The sequence below is a fragment of the Lissotriton helveticus genome, chromosome 3_1 (assembly GCF_964261635.1).
Source record: "Lissotriton helveticus chromosome 3_1, aLisHel1.1, whole genome shotgun sequence".
Lineage (NCBI taxonomy): Eukaryota > Metazoa > Chordata > Amphibia > Caudata > Salamandridae > Lissotriton > Lissotriton helveticus.
This window is the reverse complement of record NC_136061.1, coordinates 2,011,557,463-2,011,580,166: the sequence shown is the minus strand read 5'-3', so window position 1 is coordinate 2,011,580,166 and position 22,704 is coordinate 2,011,557,463.

Below are 22,704 nucleotides of genomic sequence, written 5' to 3'. Positions count from 1 at the left end.
TCACTCAAGCTCAGAAGAACCTGCTACTCCTTTGGACTTATCCTTCAGGATATATCTTAGTCCAAAGTTTCACCAGCGAACCCTTTTGCTGTCAATCAAGCTCAGAAGAACCTGCTACTCCTTTGGACTTATCCTTCAGGATATATCTTAGTCCAAAGTTTCACCAGCGAACCCTTTTGCTATCAATCAAGCTCAGAAGAACCTGCTACTCCTTTAGTGTGACCCTTTCTAGGTGATATCAGACCAAAGTTTCACCAGCGAACTCTTTGCTATCAATCACTCACACAGAAAATAGTCCCTAATTTAACACTGCCAGCCCTACCTAGCTTCTCAGTGTTATTCCAACAAACGAGTAACCTCAGTGCAGTGTGGCTTCCATTTACCACCCGCTATTCCTTCCCGGGATTCCACAGGTGTGCATACCTGCGTGTTCCAGACAACACAGAACAAGACACTAACTTAACATGAAGAGTTAAAACATGTAATCAATAACCAAAAAAATATGTCCTATGAAATTACCATTATAATCAATAACACCATCAATTCAAAATGAGGACACATTTTCCAGCAGTACAACATCCATACCTGAATTTGCACTAACCAAAATACCTTTACTTCCATCCTGTGCTCTTTTAATCTGTACCCAATCAACATCCTTTGCTGGCACTTGGCCCTTCAGGAAAATAATCACTGCTATGTTTTTCTCCATAACAACGGAAAATGATGGTGCATTCATGCAAACCCTTTTCATTGTCTCTTCACTTGGCCCTTGAACAACAACTTTAGATTCAAAGCACAATTTAGTCAGCATGGCAATATAAAAGAACATTTCCAAATTAATGCACAACACTTTCAATATTTCATCAAATCCATCAACTTGTGGGTACCACAGCACAATCTTGTCTCTCAATTGTGGGAATGTGTTCAGAAATGCTGCAAGTTCACTTTTATTCTGTGGCATAGGAACATGCACTTCTCCCACCATTTCTCTCAATGAGTAAGCAAAAGCTTCTCCCTCATTCTGCTTATTATTATTTTTCTCAATTATATCTGGTGGCTTCCTTTCCTTAGCCAGTTTCCTTGCTAGGTCTGGTGGTTTCTTTTTCTTCTCATGTTTTCTTGCCCAATTGTCTCCTAATTACTCAAGCCCATTGCATTTTAAAAAATATTTTATTTCTGCAATGTGCAGTTGCATTCCTGAAGAACACATTTTCTCATTTGCTTCATCATCCATGTGTACCCTGAAACCTTTCTGAAATGGAAACTTCCTGAAACATCAGTTTTATATTTTTGAGCCAAATCTGTCAGTCCATTATGTGTAGTTAATACACATGCAACTGTTTCCATACTCAGGGAAATGAATTCTTTTTCCTGACACTGGTTCACATTTTCATGATTTAAACAGCAGGGACAGTTAATTTCTTCATGTTCACATGTTGAATTTAAAACACTAAACTGTCTCTCTTTTTCAGGGCCTGTGTTAATATGTTCTCCCATGTTCTCTATATTTTTAGTCACTGCTGCTTCCTCAAAGCAGGTTTGAAAAATCCCATTTTCAATTACATTTATTTTATCCTGGGCTTCAGAAGTTGTAAATACCATTTTTCCCTCACCTTTCAGTGCTTGGGGTAATTTCTGTTCACTAATCTGTGAATTTTGAGTTTGTGAAATAAACCCTGCCATAATCACTGATTCTGCAGCTCTTTGAACTTTTTCAGTAGGGACCATATTAATTGGGACAGTCATAATTTTTCTAGGCATAATCTGTGCATCTGCAGTTTTCAATTCTTGAACTAAATCAGTCATATGTGAAGCAGTAACACCTGGAGGTATCACTGTCAGTACTGAATCAACAGGTAATGGGTCAATATAAAATGTCTGCACAGTTTTCTCAGTCTGTATTTCTCTCTGTTCAACAGAAGCAGTAGCCTCTGTAGTATTTACTGGTGCACTATTTTCAGTATTTTTCATGGGAACCACATAAAGTGGTGGACACTCAGTTAACAATGCATCCATTATTTCATCCCCATAATCATTATTTATTTGAAGCTCTTTGTCAGCATTAATTCCCTTCTCCTGTATATGGTGCTTTACCTTTTTATCCTTACTTGCTTTTTCTCTTGCTGTCTTTTCCCACAGGCTTAAGGCCTCAAATTGTGCTGCTTTAGACTGTGTCTTTATTTCACATAAGACTTCCCTTAATTTGTCAATGATTTGCAATTCAAAAGTGCCATCTTTTGGAAACCTCAAAGCACCCTCTTTTTCAGTAATCTTGCACCATTGTTGAACCCACATACATGTGTTTTGTCCCAAATTGGTAGACATAAAATGCACAGGTGTTCCTTCAGGAGCATCACCAATAAAAAACGAATTTTTCACTTTACCTCCTAACAGCTTCTTTAAACCTTCAAACAATTTCATTTTTGCAATAGTTCAATGCAATTTCTTTTCTCCAAAGCTGTCAGTCTCAATTTTAGTCAGTTTTACACCTACCACTGACCCTCCACAAAATCTTACTGCAATATTTCTCTTAATCAATAACTCTGTTAGTAACAACATAAATACATTCGCTACTCTGTCTGTTGTGCTAAATAAAGGATAGATTTATATTCACTGCGAGTAACACATTCCGCTTACCCTTCACAAAGTAAGACTTTCCGTTTACTCTTCAAACACTACAGGTAAATCCCTTCCGCTTACCTTTCACTCAAGCTCAGAAGAACCTGCTACTCCTTTGGACTTATCCTTCAGGATATATCTTAGTCCAAAGTTTCACCAGCGAACCCTTTTGCTGTCAATCAAGCTCAGAAGAACCTGCTACTCCTTTGGACTTATCCTTCAGGATATATCTTAGTCCAAAGTTTCACCAGCGAACCCTTTTGCTATCAATCAAGCTCAGAAGAACCTGCTACTCCTTTAGTGTGACCCTTTCTAGGTGATATCAGACCAAAGTTTCACCAGCGAACTCTTTGCTATCAATCACTCACACAGAAAATAGTCCCTAATTTAACACTGCCAGCCCTACCTAGCTTCTCAGTGTTATTCCAACAAACGAGTAACCTCAGTGCAGTGTGGCTTCCATTTACCACCCGCTATTCCTTCCCGGGATTCCACAGGTGTGCATACCTGCGTGTTCCAGACAACACAGAACAAGACACTAACTTAACATGAAGAGTTAAAACATGTAATCAATAACCAAAAAAATATGTCCTATGAAATTACCATTATAATCAATAACACCATCAATTCAAAATGAGGACACATTTTCCAGCAGTACAACATCCATACCTGAATTTGCACTAACCAAAATACCTTTACTTCCATCCTGTGCTCTTTTAATCTGTACCCAATCAACATCCTTTGCTGGCACTTGGCCCTTCAGGAAAATAATCACTGCTATGTTTTTCTCCATAACAACGGAAAATGATGGTGCATTCATGCAAACCCTTTTCATTGTCTCTTCACTTGGCCCTTGAACAACAACTTTAGATTCAAAGCACAATTTAGTCAGCATGGCAATATAAAAGAACATTTCCAAATTAATGCACAACACTTTCAATATTTCATCAAATCCATCAACTTGTGGGTACCACAGCACAATCTTGTCTCTCAATTGTGGGAATGTGTTCAGAAATGCTGCAAGTTCACTTTTATTCTGTGGCATAGGAACATGCACTTCTCCCACCATTTCTCTCAATGAGTAAGCAAAAGCTTCTCCCTCATTCTGCTTATTATTATTTTTCTCAATTATATCTGGTGGCTTCCTTTCCTTAGCCAGTTTCCTTGCTAGGTCTGGTGGTTTCTTTTTCTTCTCATGTTTTCTTGCCCAATTGTCTCCTAATTACTCAAGCCCATTGCATTTTAAAAAATATTTTATTTCTGCAATGTGCAGTTGCATTCCTGAAGAACACATTTTCTCATTTGCTTCATCATCCATGTGTACCCTGAAACCTTTCTGAAATGGAAACTTCCTGAAACATCAGTTTTATATTTTTGAGCCAAATCTGTCAGTCCATTATGTGTAGTTAATACACATGCAACTGTTTCCATACTCAGGGAAATGAATTCTTTTTCCTGACACTGGTTCACATTTTCATGATTTAAACAGCAGGGACAGTTAATTTCTTCATGTTCACATGTTGAATTTAAAACACTAAACTGTCTCTCTTTTTCAGGGCCTGTGTTAATATGTTCTCCCATGTTCTCTATATTTTTAGTCACTGCTGCTTCCTCAAAGCAGGTTTGAAAAATCCCATTTTCAATTACATTTATTTTATCCTGGGCTTCAGAAGTTGTAAATACCATTTTTCCCTCACCTTTCAGTGCTTGGGGTAATTTCTGTTCACTAATCTGTGAATTTTGAGTTTGTGAAATAAACCCTGCCATAATCACTGATTCTGCAGCTCTTTGAACTTTTTCAGTAGGGACCATATTAATTGGGACAGTCATAATTTTTCTAGGCATAATCTGTGCATCTGCAGTTTTCAATTCTTGAACTAAATCAGTCATATGTGAAGCAGTAACACCTGGAGGTATCACTGTCAGTACTGAATCAACAGGTAATGGGTCAATATAAAATGTCTGCACAGTTTTCTCAGTCTGTATTTCTCTCTGTTCAACAGAAGCAGTAGCCTCTGTAGTATTTACTGGTGCACTATTTTCAGTATTTTTCATGGGAACCACATAAAGTGGTGGACACTCAGTTAACAATGCATCCATTATTTCATCCCCATAATCATTATTTATTTGAAGCTCTTTGTCAGCATTAATTCCCTTCTCCTGTATATGGTGCTTTACCTTTTTATCCTTACTTGCTTTTTCTCTTGCTGTCTTTTCCCACAGGCTTAAGGCCTCAAATTGTGCTGCTTTAGACTGTGTCTTTATTTCACATAAGACTTCCCTTAATTTGTCAATGATTTGCAATTCAAAAGTGCCATCTTTTGGAAACCTCAAAGCACCCTCTTTTTCAGTAATCTTGCACCATTGTTGAACCCACATACATGTGTTTTGTCCCAAATTGGTAGACATAAAATGCACAGGTGTTCCTTCAGGAGCATCACCAATAAAAAACGAATTTTTCACTTTACCTCCTAACAGCTTCTTTAAACCTTCAAACAATTTCATTTTTGCAATAGTTCAATGCAATTTCTTTTCTCCAAAGCTGTCAGTCTCAATTTTAGTCAGTTTTACACCTACCACTGACCCTCCACAAAATCTTACTGCAATATTTCTCTTAATCAATAACTCTGTTAGTAACAACATAAATACATTCGCTACTCTGTCTGTTGTGCTAAATAAAGGATAGATTTATATTCACTGCGAGTAACACATTCCGCTTACCCTTCACAAAGTAAGACTTTCCGTTTACTCTTCAAACACTACAGGTAAATCCCTTCCGCTTACCTTTCACTCAAGCTCAGAAGAACCTGCTACTCCTTTGGACTTATCCTTCAGGATATATCTTAGTCCAAAGTTTCACCAGCGAACCCTTTTGCTGTCAATCAAGCTCAGAAGAACCTGCTACTCCTTTGGACTTATCCTTCAGGATATATCTTAGTCCAAAGTTTCACCAGCGAACCCTTTTGCTATCAATCAAGCTCAGAAGAACCTGCTACTCCTTTAGTGTGACCCTTTCTAGGTGATATCAGACCAAAGTTTCACCAGCGAACTCTTTGCTATCAATCACTCACACAGAAAATAGTCCCTAATTTAACACTGCCAGCCCTACCTAGCTTCTCAGTGTTATTCCAACAAACGAGTAACCTCAGTGCAGTGTGGCTTCCATTTACCACCCGCTATTCCTTCCCGGGATTCCACAGGTGTGCATACCTGCGTGTTCCAGACAACACAGAACAAGACACTAACTTAACATGAAGAGTTAAAACATGTAATCAATAACCAAAAAAATATGTCCTATGAAATTACCATTATAATCAATAACACCATCAATTCAAAATGAGGACACATTTTCCAGCAGTACAACATCCATACCTGAATTTGCACTAACCAAAATACCTTTACTTCCATCCTGTGCTCTTTTAATCTGTACCCAATCAACATCCTTTGCTGGCACTTGGCCCTTCAGGAAAATAATCACTGCTATGTTTTTCTCCATAACAACGGAAAATGATGGTGCATTCATGCAAACACTTTTCATTGTCTCTTCACTTGGCCCTTGAACAACAACTTTAGATTCAAAGCACAATTTAGTCAGCATGGCAATATAAAAGAACATTTCCAAATTAATGCACAACACTTTCAATATTTCATCAAATCCATCAACTTGTGGGTACCACAGCACAATCTTGTCTCTCAATTGTGGGAATGTGTTCAGAAATGCTGCAAGTTCACTTTTATTCTGTGGCATAGGAACATGCACTTCTCCCACCATTTCTCTCAATGAGTAAGCAAAAGCTTCTCCCTCATTCTGCTTATTATTATTTTTCTCAATTATATCTGGTGGCTTCCTTTCCTTAGCCAGTTTCCTTGCTAGGTCTGGTGGTTTCTTTTTCTTCTCATGTTTTCTTGCCCAATTGTCTCCTAATTACTCAAGCCCATTGCATTTTAAAAAATATTTTATTTCTGCAATGTGCAGTTGCATTCCTGAAGAACACATTTTCTCATTTGCTTCATCATCCATGTGTACCCTGAAACCTTTCTGAAATGGAAACTTCCTGAAACATCAGTTTTATATTTTTGAGCCAAATCTGTCAGTCCATTATGTGTAGTTAATACACATGCAACTGTTTCCATACTCAGGGAAATGAATTCTTTTTCCTGACACTGGTTCACATTTTCATGATTTAAACAGCAGGGACAGTTAATTTCTTCATGTTCACATGTTGAATTTAAAACACTAAACTGTCTCTCTTTTTCAGGGCCTGTGTTAATATGTTCTCCCATGTTCTCTATATTTTTAGTCACTGCTGCTTCCTCAAAGCAGGTTTGAAAAATCCCATTTTCAATTACATTTATTTTATCCTGGGCTTCAGAAGTTGTAAATACCATTTTTCCCTCACCTTTCAGTGCTTGGGGTAATTTCTGTTCACTAATCTGTGAATTTTGAGTTTGTGAAATAAACCCTGCCATAATCACTGATTCTGCAGCTCTTTGAACTTTTTCAGTAGGGACCATATTAATTGGGACAGTCATAATTTTTCTAGGCATAATCTGTGCATCTGCAGTTTTCAATTCTTGAACTAAATCAGTCATATGTGAAGCAGTAACACCTGGAGGTATCACTGTCAGTACTGAATCAACAGGTAATGGGTCAATATAAAATGTCTGCACAGTTTTCTCAGTCTGTATTTCTCTCTGTTCAACAGAAGCAGTAGCCTCTGTAGTATTTACTGGTGCACTATTTTCAGTATTTTTCATGGGAACCACATAAAGTGGTGGACACTCAGTTAACAATGCATCCATTATTTCATCCCCATAATCATTATTTATTTGAAGCTCTTTGTCAGCATTAATTCCCTTCTCCTGTATATGGTGCTTTACCTTTTTATCCTTACTTGCTTTTTCTCTTGCTGTCTTTTCCCACAGGCTTAAGGCCTCAAATTGTGCTGCTTTAGACTGTGTCTTTATTTCACATAAGACTTCCCTTAATTTGTCAATGATTTGCAATTCAAAAGTGCCATCTTTTGGAAACCTCAAAGCACCCTCTTTTTCAGTAATCTTGCACCATTGTTGAACCCACATACATGTGTTTTGTCCCAAATTGGTAGACATAAAATGCACAGGTGTTCCTTCAGGAGCATCACCAATAAAAAACGATTTTTTCACTTTACCTCCTAACAGCTTCTTTAAACCTTCAAACAATTTCATTTTTGCAATAGTTCAATGCAATTTCTTTTCTCCAAAGCTGTCAGTCTCAATTTTAGTCAGTTTTACACCTACCACTGACCCTCCACAAAATCTTACTGCAATATTTCTCTTAATCAATAACTCTGTTAGTAACAACATAAATACATTCGCTACTCTGTCTGTTGTGCTAAATAAAGCATAGATTTATATTCACTGCGAGTAACACATTCCGCTTACCCTTCACAAAGTAAGACTTTCTGTTTACTCTTCAAACACTACAGGTAAATCCCTTCCGCTTACCTTTCACTCAAGCTCAGAAGAACCTGCTACTCCTTTGGACTTATCCTTCAGGATATATCTTAGTCCAAAGTTTCACCAGCGAACCCTTTTGCTGTCAATCAAGCTCAGAAGAACCTGCTACTCCTTTGGACTTATCCTTCAGGATATATCTTAGTCCAAAGTTTCACCAGCGAACCCTTTTGCTATCAATCAAGCTCAGAAGAACCTGCTACTCCTTTAGTGTGACCCTTTCTAGGTGATATCAGACCAAAGTTTCACCAGCGAACTCTTTGCTATCAATCACTCACACAGAAAATAGTCCCCAATTTAACACTGCCAGCCCTACCTAGCTTCTCAGTGTTATTCCAACAAACGAGTAACCTCAGTGCAGTGTGGCTTCCATTTACCACCCGCTATTCCTTCCCGGGATTCCACAGGTGTGCATACCTGCGTGTTCCAGACAACACAGAACAAGACACTAACTTAACATGAAGAGTTAAAACATGTAATCAATAACCAAAAAAATATGTCCTATGAAATTACCATTATAATCAATAACACCATCAATTCAAAATGAGGACACATTTTCCAGCAGTACAACATCCATACCTGAATTTGCACTAACCAAAATACCTTTACTTCCATCCTGTGCTCTTTTAATCTGTACCCAATCAACATCCTTTGCTGGCACTTGGCCCTTCAGGAAAATAATCACTGCTATGTTTTTCTCCATAACAACGGAAAATGATGGTGCATTCATGCAAACACTTTTCATTGTCTCTTCACTTGGCCCTTGAACAACAACTTTAGATTCAAAGCACAATTTAGTCAGCATGGCAATATAAAAGAACATTTCCAAATTAATGCACAACACTTTCAATATTTCATCAAATCCATCAACTTGTGGGTACCACAGCACAATCTTGTCTCTCAATTGTGGGAATGTGTTCAGAAATGCTGCAAGTTCACTTTTATTCTGTGGCATAGGAACATGCACTTCTCCCACCATTTCTCTCAATGAGTAAGCAAAAGCTTCTCCCTCATTCTGCTTATTATTATTTTTCTCAATTATATCTGGTGGCTTCCTTTCCTTAGCCAGTTTCCTTGCTAGGTCTGGTGGTTTCTTTTTCTTCTCATGTTTTCTTGCCCAATTGTCTCCTAATTGCTCAAGCCCATTGCATTTTAAAAAATATTTTATTTCTGCAATGTGCAGTTGCATTCCTGAAGAACACATTTTCTCATTTGCTTCATCATCCATGTGTACCCTGAAACCTTTCTGAAATGGAAACTTCCTGAAACATCAGTTTTATATTTTTGAGCCAAATCTGTCAGTCCATTATGTGTAGTTAATACACATGCAACTGTTTCCATACTCAGGGAAATGAATTCTTTTTCCTGACACTGGTTCACATTTTCATGATTTAAACAGCAGGGACAGTTAATTTCTTCATGTTCACATGTTGAATTTAAAACACTAAACTGTCTCTCTTTTTCAGGGCCTGTGTTAATATGTTCTCCCATGTTCTCTATATTTTTAGTCACTGCTGCTTCCTCAAAGCAGGTTTGAAAAATCCCATTTTCAATTACATTTATTTTATCCTGGGCTTCAGAAGTTGTAAATACCATTTTTCCCTCACCTTTCAGTGCTTGGGGTAATTTCTGTTCACTAATCTGTGAATTTTGAGTTTGTGAAATAAACCCTGCCATAATCACTGATTCTGCAGCTCTTTGAACTTTTTCAGTAGGGACCATATTAATTGGGACAGTCATAATTTTTCTAGGCATAATCTGTGCATCTGCAGTTTTCAATTCTTGAACTAAATCAGTCATATGTGAAGCAGTAACACCTGGAGGTATCACTGTCAGTACTGAATCAACAGGTAATGGGTCAATATAAAATGTCTGCACAGTTTTCTCAGTCTGTATTTCTCTCTGTTCAACAGAAGCAGTAGCCTCTGTAGTATTTACTGGTGCACTATTTTCAGTATTTTTCATGGGAACCACATAAAGTGGTGGACACTCAGTTAACAATGCATCCATTATTTCATCCCCATAATCATTATTTATTTGAAGCTCTTTGTCAGCATTAATTCCCTTCTCCTGTATATGGTGCTTTACCTTTTTATCCTTACTTGCTTTTTCTCTTGCTGTCTTTTCCCACAGGCTTAAGGCCTCAAATTGTGCTGCTTTAGACTGTGTCTTTATTTCACATAAGACTTCCCTTAATTTGTCAATGATTTGCAATTCAAAAGTACCATCTTTTGGAAACCTCAAAGCACCCTCTTTTTCAGTAATCTTGCACCATTGTTGAACCCACATACATGTGTTTTGTCCCAAATTGGTAGACATAAAATGCACAGGTGTTCCTTCAGGAGCATCACCAATAAAAAACGAATTTTTCACTTTACCTCCTAACAGCTTCTTTAAACCTTCAAACAATTTCATTTTTGCAATAGTTCAATGCAATTTCTTTTCTCCAAAGCTGTCAGTCTCAATTTTAGTCAGTTTTACACCTACCGCTGACCCTCCACAAAATCTTACTGCAATATTTCTCTTAATCAATAACTCTGTTAGTAACAACATAAATACATTCGCTACTCTGTCTGTTGTGCTAAATAAAGGATAGATTTATATTCACTGCGAGTAACACATTCCGCTTACCCTTCACAAAGTAAGACTTTCCGTTTACTCTTCAAACACTACAGGTAAATCCCTTCCGCTTACCTTTCACTCAAGCTCAGAAGAACCTGCTACTCCTTTGGACTTATCCTTCAGGATATATCTTAGTCCAAAGTTTCACCAGCGAACCCTTTTGCTGTCAATCAAGCTCAGAAGAACCTGCTACTCCTTTGGACTTATCCTTCAGGATATATCTTAGTCCAAAGTTTCACCAGCGAACCCTTTTGCTATCAATCAAGCTCAGAAGAACCTGCTACTCCTTTAGTGTGACCCTTTCTAGGTGATATCAGACCAAAGTTTCACCAGCGAACTCTTTGCTATCAATCACTCACACAGAAAATAGTCCCTAATTTAACACTGCCAGCCCTACCTAGCTTCTCAGTGTTATTCCAACAAACAAGTAACCTCAGTGCAGTGTGGCTTCCATTTACCACCCGCTATTCCTTCCCGGGATTCCACAGGTGTGCATACCTGCGTGTTCCAGACAACACAGAACAAGACACTAACTTAACATGAAGAGTTAAAACATGTAATCAATAACCAAAAAAATATGTCCTATGAAATTACCATTATAATCAATAACACCATCAATTCAAAATGAGCAAAATTTCACCAACAGTAAAAAAAACCTTAATATTTTCAAACTTCAAAAATACATGCTAGCACATTAACAACATTTCACAACCCTATTTATACTCACACTACTTCTTGCATCACCTGCCAGTACTGCTTTGCCAGTCTTCAGGTTCTGAGCATTGGAGTCAGGAATCAGGACTTGAACATTTATCTAACTTGGGCAATTATTTTATTTCCCTCTTAAGGTCAATGATCCATCAGTTGAGTAGTTGATGGTGAAATCAATAATTACTAATCACCAAACTAATCAATAATGACCATCCTCTGCTTACCAAAAACTGATGGAGAGCGGTAATTTCTTCTGGTAGTTTCTCAATGTAAAACCTCCATGCTACCTCTAATTTACCGCTCAAAAGGTGTTGGGCCCTTCACACCATGTATTACCTTCAGGAGACTTTAAATAAAGATGAACAGTCAAAATACAATTATTATTCAAGCCAATAAAGAGAGTTGTTGAGTATTTTAAAGGGTTTTATTTTCTAATCAAAAGTTAAGTTTTTCTCTGACCCTTTATTCATTAGTAAAATATCAATCAGGTTACAGAATTTGGAAAACAGGAAAAATATCAATAATACAGAACACATTACAGTCTGCATATAAGCATTACATGTAGTTATGAAAATGTGCGCAAAAGTCTTAAAGAGTTTCTAAGAAAAATAGTCTTGCAAAGCTAATCAGTACTTAAATAGTTTGCAAAAATATGCTATTAAGAGAAATAAATGCATAAATCAAATAAATCTTTTCAGACCTAATTAATTAGTCAAAACATAAACTCAAAGTTTAGCATCTAATCCTATCCTGATCCACTGCACTCTCTGTCTGTCTGTGTCTAAAGAGGAAAGCAGCCCGCCCTTCACAGGCCTCAAAGGAATGTGGCATGAAGTGCCAAGATATGACGTGGAAGCAAGAAACCTCCCCCTGACACTCCTCGGACGCAAGCCCGCCCTCCAGCAATCTCCCGGGACGTTTCTCGTACCTAACCCATAGAAGCCAGCTGAGCTGAGAAAAAGAAGAAGTGCCAGCCCCCATCCAGAGAGGACAGTATTTATACCATAATTATTGGCAGAGTACACAAAGATGTAACATTTTTCAGTAAAACCTTTACGTGATTGGTCAGTCATGATGCATGAGGTCACACTTCCCTGACTCATTCTAAAAACCTGACTTCACTAGTCTTAACAAAAGAAGCATACATGAATAACTACATTTATAAACATTTGCAACATTTACTAGGAAAAATGTTTCAATCTAATTCATCCTTCCTTCCTTCTCAGCGTAGTCAGATGGACACTTTTAACTAACACTGGTACATTGGCAGAATCACAAGAATGTATAAAGTTCAAAGTGTCCTTGACTCCTTTAGGAAAGCTGGTACAGTCTGCGCATGCTCTCTTCTCTTTAATGCAAGCCATAGCCTTGCAGGATTCACAGGCAGCCATTTAATTGTAGGCCCCAAAAATAAAACAAACACAAAGATAATATTAATTTTATGTAAAGCAGCCCATTATGTTTCCCTCCCTCATACTAATACCCCTTATAAATGTTTACCTAGCCAAGCTATTAGTGAAAAGCAGCTTTTCTATTATTTATGACAACATGCAAAATAAATGTGAAAATAGCATTTTCGTGCTTTTAGTGTAACATTTAAAAGCACACACAGTTAATATAGCGCACACTGTTAATACAGCACACACAACAACATGCTTTAATGTTTTAGATAGCTTTTCATGCAAACAAGCATTTAGTCCCTTGTGTCGTGTTTGGTGCATTATTAATTCACACACATTATAAAAAGAGGTGTTATTAACTGAAAATGTTTATCAAAATATGCAACAAGTCAAAGTCTATTAAGACAGGAATAATACATCTAGATTACATGGATGAGCTGGGAAGAGAGAAACACATTCAATGAATCTTCAAAGGTAAAAAGGCCACTTTTCTCTACACTGTAAAAACACATGTTAATGCAGCAAAAGCATTTTCAGGTCTCACTTTCATGTTTTTCATGTGCCATGTTTTTAACCTGCACCAAAATGTGCGTGGCAATTTAAATGCAGCCTGTCTGAAGCACATAAATTTTTTTATAACAATGCATGACTGCAGATGAAATCTGCTCCATCAGTAACAATAAACCAGAAATCCCGCGTCAGCACATCTAACAGTTTTGAGCCATAGGCTGCGCTTCTCCTCCTCCTAAAAGTAGAGGGGAACCATGCAGAAATAGATGCTCCAAAAGTTCTTCCCACACAGGGTGATTGCCTTTTGCTGCTGGCAGTGACCCTGGGAGGCAGCCCTCTGATGGCCAGGGTGTTTCCCGGATAGATTATTGCCAATCTGTAATTATCGCCCTGTCCACACCAACATGTTTATTGCCCTCCCATGCTAGGGTCACATTACTGATGCCCTATGGGGGAACAGCAAGAGGAACATGCGATCTTCATGTTATCGTTAAAGTGATATGCTCAGTAAATTCCAAAAGTGGTATCTTTAACATGCTGTAATGTTTCAGTGACTTATCTATCCAGCCTTATTATAGTGAAAACATAGCGACCAAGAACACTCCTCTGCTTTATGCCTAATTACTCTGCCTCAGACATTTTCCTAGGAAACCTTGTGAATTGATAATCCTGACATTGGGAATTAATCCCCCTCCTTAAACGTGGTGGCTATTAGATTCATTTCAACATATCAAAATTTAAAGCTCAACTCTAAGCAAATTACACGCTAAAGTAGCTTTCATGTAAAATTCTTTCAAAAGCTGAATTTTCTCCTGTGTATTTACCTTTTTGCAGTTAACTGCTCTGTAGCACAAACAACTTGGTCTAAGGGTATTGGCAGGCTTTAAATACACGAGCACCCGTTACATTACACTAGGCCAGATTTAACTATCATTTTATTTTTCTTTAGGTGCGGCAAGATTAATTGATTTGTCCAGAATCACAGTATGTTAAGGCGATGCCGAAAATCAAATGAGGGTCCCTAGTTTCAAAGCTGGTAGCTCTGGATTGACCTTCAACTTTCTCGTGAGTTTCCAAGTGCCTGCTTGATCAGTGCGATGCCAGGAGGCATCTGTGTCTGGCATAAAGGCTGCGATCTGTATTTACAGACACACAGGACAGACACACCAAGTTGCCTAAAACCTCATGGCCCTAACTCCTTCTTCATCATTTTCCCCCCAACCTCTCACCAAAAGCAAAAAGAAACCTCAAACACAGACTGATTAGACAATACCCAGAAACACTATTTGCTGACATATACCACTGTTCTTCCAAAGGCCAGTTGAAAATGGATCTCATATTCCATACCGTACGACCAGCAAACTGGAACTCCAGTCTTAGGAACACATCTGCGCATATCCAAAACAAATAACACCCCCTACAGTTGCAAACTAATGATCACACTCCCAAACCACCCTATGCGTAGCAGTAACACCTCTGCGACCATCTACACCAACGGCACAGTCATGATCCAAGCCAATAATGACAACCTAGAAGCATTCAACTCCCTCCTCCCCTCGCTCTGCAATGCCCCCTCGCATTCACACCACTCCCTCCTGACACATTCCTTATCCCCTGATAGACCGCCCCTCCAAGAGACCGCACAAATCAATCCCAAGACCTTTGCCACGAAAGCTAACCTCCCCCCTCCGGACACCAGCCTCCCCGTCGCCCCCTCCCCGATACTGCACAACACATTCCCCTCTTCCAAACCTAATTGGAGGCCCATCACAGATGAGGCTCCCCAAACCCCTACCGACCACCACCCACCCCCTTCAGCCTAAAACCAACACTCCCAACAAACAACCAGCGAACCTAATCCGCAGTCAATGACTCCTAAATCTCTCCCTCCACTGACACACAAGAGACGGCCGCTTCAACCATGCCGTGATCTTCCACACACCATATCCAGAACTACCCATAGAGACAACATGGGCAATACCAACACAAAAAACCAACACCAAGAGCCCAGCCAACACCCACACCTGACATCCACATTCACCTATACTAATCACTCAAGGCCTCCCAAGACTCAACGTCTCAGCTCGACCACAACCCCCCTCTGGAACCAGACACAGAGACCCAAAAGAACAAGAGCTGCAATGTCCTCCCGGGACTCCCCCACCCCCTCCTCCTTAGAGACGACTCAGTTACTTACCCAGATAGAAAAGGTAATACTGTGCCTCAACAAAATGTTACTGAACCTCACCAGACCTTGAAAACCCAACCAATATCCATTCCCGACACTCACACTCACCATCACTAATCACCCAAGTCCTCCCAAGACCCAACGGCTCAGCTAGATCACAACCCCCCTCCTGAACCAGACACAGAGACCCAAAAGAACAAGAGCCGCAATGTCCACAAGTGAAGCAATAAATCTTGCCACCTCGTATGACACATCCACTACTGTCACCTCTAGCTCCAAGATCCACGTTATCACTGGATTCGGAAGAGATCGCCCCTCCCCCCAGATCCTCAAGACCCCCAGCCTTCCTAACTAATATCCATAGGGACCCCATAAAGAAGAAACTCAAAAACGAGGGGTCCAACACCAAATGCATGCTCATGAACTGCAGATCGGCCAACAAACATGCAACAGAATTGACAGACACCATCCTCGCCCAGAAGCAACGCAAAAGACCTCAACTTATAAAAGATCGCATCAAAAGATCACAAGTTGGGACCAAGAAATTGAAAACAATAATATTGAATCCATAGGTAAGAACATATCTAGTCTAGTCAACACGATCAGTAGAGTATAATTCTGCTATCCTATAAAAATACCGCGCATAACTGAAATCACTATGTATAAGAAAAGCGGAGATATATATCTTCTGGTTTTATACTCCCCTGACTAATTAGATGCCTAGAAATCACTTGTGAAGAACTCGACTCTTTGATTTCTATCCAGCACTTCTCCATACCAAGGGTTCCGGTCGGCGGGAATTAATGATTCATCCTCCTAGTAACCAGGTATAAAAATAAATGTAAATATATGTATTTAATTGTTAAAATTATTAATAAAAGCTAGAAATAATTATATTCTCTTTTCACCTAAGCTTCAGACTTACTTACAAAAGAAGCACAAAAGAAACAGAAAAATCAACCTAAACGGTGCTATAAAATAGACCTTGAGAGTAAGTATCTTAGAAATACACCACCAAGAGAGTAACAATTATTAGACAACCAAAAAAGAAAAATTGAAAGACTGCATTCTCTATTTTTCTAAGGAAACCAAAGTATTGACCTTATCCGCTATCCAACTACCAATCATACTTCCTTGATAGCTAACGTTGGAAAACCGTCCTCTCTATCTCCTGGTTGGGTCCATACTTGGTGGTCATTAAGAATTAGCTTACCTTTATCTAAACCTCCATGATATAGGATTGGTATATTTATAACCACCGCTATGTATGCATTAAGAAACAGTTTCCGCTACATCCACAATCCCCTATTTTTTAATCCCCAACCAAATCATTGTGTTTGTGGATTTAGACAGATCATGTAAGGAAATGACAAAGATAAGAAAGACCATGGGAAACAAATTATGTTTTCGAAAAACAGAAACTGGACTAACTGGCTGCTTTATTATAACAATTGATGTTAGGTTTGTCTTATAAAATTGTATAACTGTGTCGCTTTTTATCTTAATCTTATAAATATGTAACCTATGTATTTTTACTTTATAGAAATTGTGTGGCTACTCCATGAAGAAGGCGCTGGCCGCCGAAACGCGCGTAGAGACACATTCTCGCCACTTATCTATTTTAGATAACTATAGCTTTTAATTTGTACCTTTATTGGTTTGTGAAATTGTTTTAATAAACTATGTGTTATGTATGATTAGTAACTTTTATGATGATGTCATGCGAATGATTTGCTATTTTATGTTTATTGTTTAATAAATAATCCAACTTTTTCAGTAAGCCATAGCCAGTTGTTTATTCTTATTATTATTATTGTTATCCAAATACTAATTGCCTAGGTCGTTACCTTTCAAATATATTACTTTCCCTGATCTAGGAATCACACTCAGGGGGTCCTTGTTAAATATACGTCGTCTTACCCACAGCTTGTCTGTGCAGGGCTGCTCTATAAATAGAAATTACTACATCTAGTTTTCCTATTGTCATTTCCTTGCATCTCTTCTGCCAGTTATTCATCAACACACTCAGATTTCCAATTTTTCCCCAATATGGCCCTCCAAAAAACCTTTGGTTTCACGGATGAAGAATTTGAAACACTTGTAGGGACTTCATCCTCTTTCGGTACTACCTCCACTAACTCTAATAGACACAATGATGACACCAAAAAATTAGTAGAATTGAAAAAGAAACTAAAAAGAATTGAAGCGCATGGAGAATTCATGCTGGCTTATTTAAGATTAGGTATTATTCCCATGGGACTCCGAGTTAGAAACATCCCAGGTCTCTTTGTCCACTACAAAGCATTCCTAGATAAATGGAGCAGGATTGCCAGTAGATGTTCAAGGGACCTGATGATGCTGATCGTTGAGACCGCTAAAGAACTAGCAGCAGAAGTAAGATCAGAAGTAGAAGATCTAGAAGACAAGATCAAAAAAATGGGAAATATTGAAGAAGCCATTAAAAAGATTGATGAATGTAATAAAGAATTAGAATCATTCACCAGCTATTTAGAAAAAAGGAAAAACGACAAGTTATTGAAAGATAAAAGGTTTGCCACCATTGAGAATACCTACCCTTACCTGAGAGCAGATTTTTATCAACAGAATCACTACACTGCTGAAACTATAGATCAACAGCAACAAAAACAACGCGTTAACACATTCTCAGAGACCTCTGACTCTGAAAATGAAACCAATGAGGGTTACTATGATCAAGATCCCACTTACAATCAAGCGCCCAACAGAGGAAACCGTAGGCAGCCTTTTTTAGGGAACCGAGGGGGTGCTCGGGGACGTCCCCGAGTTCACTTCCAGGGCCAACCGAGAGGGAATTACCAGCCTCAGCACCATCACCAACAGGAAGAGCCCCAATTTGTCCGCGAGACCAGAAGCAGACAGTATTGGAAACAAGGAATGTGATCCCAATATTTAATTTAACAAATTCAGAATTAGATGACCATAGCAACAACCTACTATCTAAAGGTTTATCCTACGTCCCACATTCCACAGTCAATTTATTTGAGTTATATTGTGATATAATCTCCTTCTTCCGCAAAATTAGATTAAAAAAGTTCTTTGCTCTGAATACCATATCAGATGAAGAACACCCCTCTATAAAACCTCTATGTCTTCCATCGACTTTCAGTCCAGGCCTTGAACAACTAGGGCCTGAAGTAGCTACTTTCGAGCTAGTAGTTCTAAAAAAACTAGATCAAGCCTTAAGGTTTATCCCGAAACCAATTTACAACCTAGAAAAGGAAGAACACCTAGCCCTAACATCCTTGTCAACTAACAAAAACCTAACTATTAAGGGGTGCGATAAAGGAGGTGGAATAGTGATTATCGACACTGTCGATTATGAAACCAATATGCTCAAAATGTTAGACGACTCTACGTTTTATGTCCCCTTAAGATCATATTCTATGACAAATCTCTCTAAGAAAATTATGTCTCTAACCCAAAATGCCTTAGAAGACGGGTTTATTACAGTCAAAGAATTTGACTTCCTTAACCATAATCAGGGAAAAACTGCTTGTATTTATGGTCTCCCCAAAATACATAAGCATGCCACAAACCCTCCTTATCGTCCTATTGTCTCCACCATTGGTACTGCTACTGAACCACTCTCAAAATACGTGGACAATTATCTACGTCCTTTTATCCCTAAAATTGACTCATACATACGCGATACAGGCAATATGATACAGAAAATTGAGGGAATTTCATTCAATTGTAATAATGAGCTGCTAGTTACAATGGACGTAGAGTCCCTTTACAGCAATATCCCTTTGACTGACGCCATGAGAACCACTAGTTGGTTTATTGATTTACATAACATTCCATGACCTAAAGAATTCCTACTTGCCTGCCTAGAGATCGTATTGACAGAAAATATATTTGAATTCGGGACGCACATTTATCGCCAGATCAAAGGAGTAAGCATGGGTGCTTCAGTAGCCCCATCAATAGCTAATATCTTTATGGCAGCCTTTGAGAAAGAATTTATCCAAAATGAGATTGCCCCCTTTTTTGAGTCCATCTCCCATTGGTCCAGATACATTGATGACATCTTTTTTGTCTGGACCGATGGGAGAGAAACCCTGGAGGAATTCCTCCAATGGATAAATGCAGCCAACCCTAATCTCCACTTCACTTCACACATAAGTAATGAAAAAGTAGAATTTCTGGATATTGAAATCATGAATGATGCTGGCACTCTAAAAGTAGACCTCCACATAAAACCTACAGCAAGGAACACACTACTAGACTATCGCAGTTTCCACCCAAGGGCACAAAAAAATAGCATCCCCTTTTCCCAGTTCTTACGCGTTAGGCGTAACTGCACAACCCTCAGTGATTTTGACAGGCAAGCTGCTATAATGAGAACTAAATTCCTTGATAGAGGATATCCCCACCGTCTTGTGAGAGAGTCCTACAAACGAGCACGATACTACGATCGGGACTGTCTTTTGAGAACTAAATCACCAAAACCCAATGAACAAATAGTTTGCATAACAAAACACTCAACAATAAATGAAAAAGTAAAACAAGTTATAAACTCAAATTGGTATATACTCAATAGCAACAGCTCCAATGAACAAAAATTAATGAAACCACTCTTTGCTCACAAGAGAAATAAAAATATAAAAGAATTCATTGTTCATTCCCGCTTTAAAGACACCACCAGAGATGAAAACTTGAGTCAAAGATCAATCCTAACAAACCATCCACTAAAAGGGACTTTTCCCTGTTCCTCATGTATTTCATGTGGAAATATTTTACGGGGCGAAGAATTTGAACACAACGAACATAAAACAAAAGCAAAGGAAATGTGGAACTGTAAATCAACCAATGTGGTTTATTTTATACAGTGTCCTTGCCTCTTAGGATACGTGGGGGAAACCTCACGTATGGTCCAAACACGCCTGAGCGAACACCGCTCAGCCATAAGAACCAAAAAGATTGCTTGCCCAATGGTGAAGCACTTTATAGAGAAAGGCCATTGTGCTGATGACTTCAAATGGAGAATTCTAGAAAAAATCCATACACCAGACTCCAAAGGTGGTACAGCTATCCGAAAGAAAAGGGAAGTCTTTTGGATTTTTATTTTTAACACCTTTCGCCAGGGATTGAATAATGAAATTCCGTGGGAACACGCAATCTGTTGATAATGAAGTTCCATATGAACATACAATCTGCTGATAAATCCCCCCTTACTGAAACAAAACTTAGGTATCTATTTAATTAAGGAAGATACATATATTCAAGTCATTTATGATTATAATCAGGTTTTACCAGAATAGCAATGCCTCTAATAACTATAAAGAAAGCAACCATAGGTATATGACAATATTCCAAAATAACAAAAGTGCGATATAATTTTTTGTGTAAAAAAACTAGTTTATGGCCTGTATGACTAAATAAAAATATATATATGGTTTTTCTGAGGCCCATTGCCATTCAATGGCTATAATACAAGACCCGGGAATGAAATAAATAAGCTACCTGTGAATTATTAATTTTAATCTACGTAATAAAAATTAATATATCCCTAATAAAGAGTTTTTCATCCGCGATGAATGCATAGAATAGAAGTGTTGAATCAACACAAAGACAAATTAATTATAAACTATGGTATTGGAACTTTTCCAAACTCTCTATATATTTCATAGGCTGAGATATTGAAAAAGCCTGATTTCCTTTATTTTATAAAAAAACATACAATGAAAGAATAAATAGATTCCTCCAATTAAAATTAGAAGAATTAATCTTTCTTCACTTGGGAATATTAGCTACTCGAGCGCGACAATACTTATACAATATAAAACGCCTGGTCTCTAACATGAAAACACACACGATGACAGCCTAAAAAGAATCCGTCATATTAAACTACAAAACGAAGTCTGTCCTCACTCGCGAACTACAACGACGCGAGCGTTCCAAAACCAATCAGTGAGGCATTCCGAATCACGCCGCCATTGCGTGTTTACATCGGATAAGCCTGTGCCGTTAATGTCATGCCAGGCATACCAATTGGAGCGATAAAACAGGTGTGAGTAATTCTAACCAATTAAGATCAATATATAAACGCGATCCTCCAACGTGCCATTAATTATCGTTTCCCGCATTTCGCGCGCTCTTGAATCACTAGACGGACCATCCCGCCGCCGGACGTACTGAGCTCTGCCCATTATCCTGAGGTAAGACAATGGATTGAATAAACTGCCCCATACCTAAATTTAAACTCCCTTCCTCATGTTACTTAAACAGAGCCTAATAATCGTCCCCATTTACATCCACAGGCAGGGAGATCTTTTAACATTACCTACCCCTTTCAACAACATTATTTGAAAACCACCCGGAACATAAGATCCAGCTTCCCTAGGTAAGAGCAAAAAAATTTAAAGAGTTTTCTTGGCCTTTAACTTAAACTCGCCATAGGAGAAACTACAATGTTTAGATTTAATCCTGTGCGTTCCTCTTCTTCCCTCTATGGATCACCTAGAAGCAACGCAAAAGACCTCAACTTATAAAAGATCGCATCAAAAGATCACAAGTTGGGACCAAGAAATTGAAAACAATAATATTGAATCCATAGGTAAGAACATATCTAGTCTAGTCAACACGATCAGTAGAGTATAATTCTGCTATCCTATAAAAATACCGCGCATAACTGAAATCACTATGTATAAGAAAAGCGGAGATATATATCTTCTGGTTTTATACTCCCCTGACTAATTAGATGCCTAGAAATCACTTGTGAAGAACTCGACTCTTTGATTTCTATCCAGCACTTCTCCATACCAAGGGTTCCGGTCGGCGGGAATTAATGATTCATCCTCCTAGTAACCAGGTATAAAAATAAATGTAAATATATGTATTTAATTGTTAAAATTATTAATAAAAGCTAGAAATAATTATATTCTCTTTTCACCTAAGCTTCAGACTTACTTACAAAAGAAGCACAAAAGAAACAGAAAAATCAACCTAAACGGTGCTATAAAATAGACCTTGAGAGTAAGTATCTTAGAAATACACCACCAAGAGAGTAACAATTATTAGACAACCAAAAAAGAAAAATTGAAAGACTGCATTCTCTATTTTTCTAAGGAAACCAAAGTATTGACCTTATCCGCTATCCAACTACCAATCATACTT